The sequence below is a fragment of the Lampris incognitus genome, chromosome 5 (genome assembly GCF_029633865.1).
Source record: "Lampris incognitus isolate fLamInc1 chromosome 5, fLamInc1.hap2, whole genome shotgun sequence".
Taxonomy (NCBI): domain Eukaryota; kingdom Metazoa; phylum Chordata; class Actinopteri; order Lampriformes; family Lampridae; genus Lampris; species Lampris incognitus.
Window position 1 is genome coordinate 64531835 of NC_079215.1, and position 6721 is coordinate 64538555.

Genomic DNA, 6721 nt, shown 5'->3' on the forward strand with positions numbered 1-6721 from the left:
CCATGACTAGTTTTCTAAAGTTCTCCCTACACAAGGTGGAATAAACCATAACTAGTTTTCTAAAGTTCTCCCTACACAAGGTGGAATACACCATGACTAGTTTTCTAAAGTTCTCCCTACACAAGGTGGAATAAACCATGACTAGTTTTCTAAAGTTCTCCCTACACAAAGTGGAATAAACCATGACTAGTTTTCTAAAGTTCTCCCTACACAAGGTGGAATAAACCATGACTAGTTTTCTAAAGTTCTTCCTACACACGGTGGAATAAACCATAGTTTTCTTAAGTTCTCCCTACACACGGGGGAATAAACCATGACTAGTTTTCTAAAGTTCTCCCTACACAAGGTGGAATAAACCATGACTAGTTTTCTAAAGTTCTCCCAACACAAAGTGGAATAAACCATGACTAGTTTTCTAAAGTTCTCCCTACACAAAGTGGAATAAACCATGACTAGTTTTCTAAAGTTCTCCCTGCACAAAGTGGAATAAACCATGACTAGTTTTCTAAAGTTCTCCCTACACAAGGTGGAATAAAACATGACTGGCTTCTCTTAATGTTGCAGTCTCCTTCATGGCTTGTCAAATAAAAATGTTTTACTGCAAATGGGATGCAATTCATTAAGTGACTTTATACTGTAGGAGAACATTTCTAGGAAAAGATGGTGACAAGTTAATATCTTGTCATCTTTCACCTAATTGGAGGCTTTTCGACATTAAACTGTTCGAGGAGTTATTGTATAAACACCATTCATCAGAGAAGATGCAGCTACATTGCTATTACTGACATTAACATGCATTTATCTCAAAATGTGTGTTAATGGAATTCTGGGTTTGGCTCATTTCTGTTGCTGGCTCTCGCAGCTCTTAACGAAGTAAATTGACCTTCGTGGCGCTTTATTTAGAATAGAATTTGTCTCAATCTTGGTGATTTTCAGCTAGTGTCTGGGTGCTGTCATGAATTTCCTCTTAGTATGGCTAAAAAGCTTCAACAGATTGAAAACATCAATATTTTATTCTATTTTACTTTGTGCTTGTGCTGATAGTTTTCACCATAGACTTACATGGAGAGGCTTCCCTGTCAAGTCAAGTCAATTTTATTTGTATAGCCCAATATCACAAATTACAGATTTGCCTCAAGTGGCTTTATAGCAACATAACATCCTGTCATGTTCTTCAGTCAACTTGTGAACTCTGAACTGAAATCAACCGATTAGATGAAAAGCAGAATACATACGTAGGTTTGGATGACTTTTGAGCTGTCAACTCGGTTGTCGTGTAATGTCCACTGTGGTGTCCAGAAGTCTGTATTTAAAAAGATAAGATTATCTGAATGTATTCTGCTATTTGATATTTATTTTCACTACCGTATTAGTATTATACAAACGGGTGACAAATTAAATGAAAAGCCAACATAAAGTGTCTTACTAAGGTGTCGGTCCACTAGGAGCCTCCAGAACATCTTCAATGCTCATTGTCAAATTCTACAAGTCCCTGAACTCTACTGGATGGATGGACAGCATAAGTCTCTGAACTCTACTGGAGGGATGGACAGCATAAGTCTCTGAACTCTACTGGAGGGATGGACACCATTCTTCCAGAAGATATCCCCTCATCTGTTAGTTTGATGATGATGGTGGAGAGCGCTCTCTAACACGTTAGTCCAAAATCTCCCGTAGGTGTTCTGCTGGGTCGACGTCTGGTGACCGTGAAGGCCATAGCATGTCATTTACATCATCCTCATCCTCCTCAAACCATTCAGTGACCCCTCGTGCCCTGTGGATGGGGGAATCAAAAGGAGAAGTGTGGCAGTTCCTCACATGTTGCTGAAGATCAGATCCTGTGGACTAAGAGACTGCATGGTACTCGGTCTCAGAAATAACAGAATGTGGACTTATTCATGCAGCTAAAATGGGGAGAAACTCATTGGGCTGTAATTTACTTTAAACTATACGTAAAAGTTGTTGTTAAGCTGTTACTCATACGTTTTATAGACATTATTTAACACTACAACGACCAAGGCGGTCATTTTGACCGCCCATGGTCGTTTTAGGTAGGAGTGAAATCCCTGTCGTTCTAGTGTTAACTATTCTGTCTTACTACATATATATGGATATATATTATATCCATATATATGGCTATAGATATCGCAAACTACCAATAAGACACGTTAGTCCATAACTAACGGGTCTGACTCTTTAGTCGAGCGGTTAGTGATGTCGCCTTGTGGTGCAATACACTCCGTATCGAATCCCGCACCGGGCAAGAAAATAACCGGTTACAATATTACTACATGTATATATTAGTAAGACATTAAGCTGATGGATTCTAACAGTGCAACTGTCCTTTAAAATATTATCAGCGCGACTTAAACGAAAATTTTGAATTTCAATTTCGATCGATATTGTGACATATGGTCTGTACTTTGTCGAGACTTCAGACATGATGGCGTCCGAGGTGAGCAGCAAGGGAGGGCAAGAGCGTTGATCCGACGCCATTGTATGACGTAACGTACTGCCGCGACCCTGTACTGTTGGGGGCGCTGATTAGCGGAGCCAGTGTATCGTCGCCCTGCTCTCTGCCAATCACGGGAATGCATGTTACGTCGGGTCAGTGTGCGTGCCTGTGGTTGGTGGAGCGGGGAGGGGGGCGGGGCGGGCCCGCTGATTGGCTTCGTTGTTTTTCGTTAGGGGGGGGGGATGAGCGAGCTGTGTAAATAATGGCGGTCTGTACGGCGCGACTGTGGCGGGCAACAGCCGTGAATAAAGACGACGTCCGGCTGTAAGCTCTGTGAGTGTGATCTTTACAGCTGGGAACGCTACAACATAAGTTACATGTAAGGGGGGAGTCGGGGTAAGACGAGCCGCCCCCTGTATCTAGGCAACGGCGCATGTTATGTCATGTGACCATAAATCCAGGAGGCATCCATCTTGCCGCGATGGAGAGAAGCAGGCGGGAGAAGCGGCAAGTATTTTTTTTTTACTCAAACATTTTTTTTTGGTTTGTCAACGTAAATTATCTGCATGTCAGGTTTAATCACTGTTATGTCAAAGCAAATTTATCCAGTTCTAAAACAATACATTTGGCGATTTGTTAATGTATAGATCCATGTGAATGACTTTGCTAATGATTAGCCTGGATTGCTAAACTAGGCAGTCCCCCCCCCCCCAAAAATGGTGGCTATTGGGCGAAGTGAGCCAAAGGCTATGGGATAAATTGAGCCAGTGGATCAATTTACCCCACCGTAAGACAATGGCATTCAGTCTCTTAAGTATAAAAGGGTATTTTGCCTCAGTGTTACACAACTGGTTTGGTTTGTCATATGTTAACCACTGTAGAAAAGGTATCATGCCAAGAAACTACAAGAGGAAAACCAACTGGGGCTCAACACCCCTTGAAGAGATGGAGAGAGCAGCCATTGATGTCAAGGGTGGAAAATCCATCAGGTTTGTGGCAAAAGACAATATTGACAGGTCAACACTGTCGAGGTACATAAAAAAACGAGGCAAAGGAAGTAAAAACAGTAGGGTACAATGGAACAGCAGAGGCAAAGAGGGTCTTCACAAAGAAGCCAGAGAGGGAGCTTGCAGACCATATTGAGAATCTGACTGAACAGTTCCATGACCTTACTCCAAAGAAATGCTGTGAACTGGCATTGGAATTTGCAGAAAGAAACAACATTCCTGTCCCCAGCAACTGGAAAGAGAAGGGTTTTGCAGGTCGTACCGTTTGGCAGATGTGACTGACGAGTCAGAAAGAACTAAATAGTAATCATATCATTTTAGCACTACATGAAGTCTTGGGATCCCCCAGGAGGAGCTGGAGGGCGTTGCTGGAGAGAGGGACGTCTGAAGTGCCCTACTTAGCTTGCTGCCACCGCGATTCGACCCCAGAGAAGCGGCGGATGATGAGATGAGATGAGATGAGACGACATGAAGTAGCAGTAGTACAGTTGCTGCAGGCTAGAATGCATGTCAGGTAATAAAATGGCACAGTAGTAATCGTAGACACCGGTAATATTGGTGTTGAGGTAAATAAGGACACTAAATAAGGACACAAAAGTAATAACACTGTGGTAATATTATGAAGTGATTCATCAGATCAGGCACGACAAGAATATGAAACACTTCCTGTTTTGACTGCAACCTAAAGGAAGTTGTTCCTTTACATCTTTCTCACATCGTTTCAATTATCAAAATTCTTGTGATAACTTTTGATTGTGTTACTGCCTGATCCGAGTCAACCGTAGATGTGAGTCGCACATGCGCACAACTGACTTAGATCAGGCAGCGACGGAGAGCAGCGTTGGTCGAGTGAGCTAGGGAGTGAATGAGGAGAGGGAGCGGCGTTAGCGAGAACAAACGTTTTTCAAAGGTTTTGAATCACTGCAACCACAAGAGGTTCTTGATCATACAGTCATAACCGTGCACCAAAAATATTAGGCTGACAGGTCCAGTAGCATGCGAGATTAGCCGCGGACAGACACACACACACACACACACATGCACACGCGTGGGCTGCCAAACGCATTGTCCCCATCCAGGCCGTCCACCTGGCGGGGACAATGAGGCCTTTACATAAAAAGCCCTTACATTCTACTTCAAATGTCCCCTAGTTTAAAGAGCCACAAAAAAAAAAGGTATTTAACAGCTGCAAAAACCCATGTGATGTTCTCCATTCAGGATATGTTCATTCCCAGTCTCCCACTTTGCTTTGGAAAGCAGCTGGATTGACCCCACTTCGGCACCTCTCAGCAACCAGAAGTTGCCTGGGGGATAAAACATGGTGGCGGCTAGACGGGGGGTAAAAAGAGACAACCAGAGATAGTAAGGAGGAAGGGGATAGTGGAGAATGACAGAAACATGAAAGTGGTTGTCCATCCATCCATTATCCAATCATCCATCCATTATCCATCCATCCATCCACTATCCAAACCGCTTATCCTGCTCTCAGGGTCGCGAGGATGCTGCAGCCTATCCCAGCAGTCATTGGGCGGCAGGCGGGGAGACACCCTGGACAGGCCGCCAGACCATCACAGGGCCGACATACACACACACACACACATGTTCACACCCTACATGTCTTTGGACTGGGGGAGGAAACCGGAGCCCCCGGAGGAAACCCACGCAGGCACGGGGAGAACATGCAAACTGCACACAGAGGACGACCCTGGGACGACCTCCCCCAAGGTCGGGCTACCCCGGGGTTCGAACCCAGGACCTTCTTGCTGTGAAGCGACCGTGCTAACCACTCCGCCACCATGCCGCCCTTGTGAATTCTCAAAATTGTGGTATGTTGCAGGTTAAACTGAACGATGGGTTTTTGTCCCCCCCCCCCACGTGTATGACTCAGACAGACTTCATACACACCCCAGGTTAATCTTAAAGGGGCATTCCAATGAAAGACATGACTTTCCAGATATTTGGGTGGTCAGGTGGGATTCAAGGTATATATGTGTGCAAATTAGGGCTGCAACTAACAATTATTCGCATCATCAGTTCATTTATCAATATTTTTCTATTGATTGATTTATCATTTTGCCTGTTAAGTCAAAAAATACTGATGAATGGCCATCTTAATTTTCCAGAGTGACGTCTTAAACCTGTTGACTTAATCTGACCGACAGCCCCCAAAAAGCTCAAGTATTTATTTGATAATAGTACAAGACAGAGGAAAGCAAGAAATTCTTAGCATTTATGAAACTGCACAGACACCACCATCACTGCCCTCTACATCTTCTTCTTCTTCTTTCAGCTTATCCCCTGTTTCTCAGGGGTCACCACAGCGGATTTGGCAGTTTCCATCGGTACCCTGTGAGAGCAGAGCACCAATGGCAGCCGTTGTTCACCCAGACCTTGACTGATCCGGTATGGAGCCTTGACCGATCTGGTATGGTCTTGTCAATCCGCATAATGATTCTGCAAAATGTTACGTCAGATGCCCTTCCTGAGCGGCATGGTGGCGCAGTGGTTGGCGCGGTCGCCTCACAGCAAGAAGGTCCTGGGTTCAAACCCCGGGGTAGTCCAACTTTGGGGGTCATCCCGGGTCGTCCTCTGTGTGGAGTTTGCATGTTCTCCCCGTGTCTGCCTGTGTTTCCTTCCACAGTCCAGAGACATGTAGGTCAGGGGAACCGGCCGTACTAAATTGTCCCTAGGTGTGAATGTGTGTGTGTGGGCCCTGTGATGGTCTGGCGGCCTGTCCAGGGTGTCTCCCCGCCTGCCGCCCAATAACTGCTAGGATAGGCTCCCGTGACGCCAATTGGGATAAGCGGCTTGGATAATGGATGGATGGATGAATGCCCTTCCTGACACAACCACTACCCCCATGGCCGGGGGCACAGGTAAAGAAGCGCTGGCTGCCAGCCCAGTATTCATGGACTTGCACTCATGCCTGTCGCCACCGCTGTCCTCTATATCTACACCCCTTTACATCCTTTGTACATGTCAGTAGATGGGAGACAGGGTAAACACGAGTGCCTACTTACTCTCACAATTTACACATTCGTTTCTGCTGAACTTGTCGTCTGTTGGGGGTAAAATAGAGACGCCCCCTCATTTTGCTGATAGGAGTGTGTCTTATTATTTGTATGAAGTAAAGCCAGCGGATCTAGGATTTCACTCATTATCTTAGAAAGCGGAAGGGGGGAAAGGGGGTGGTTATTGCAGTCGGTGGTGTTTTTCCAGCGTAATCGTAATTAAGTAAGTGGAATCAGCTGGAATTAAT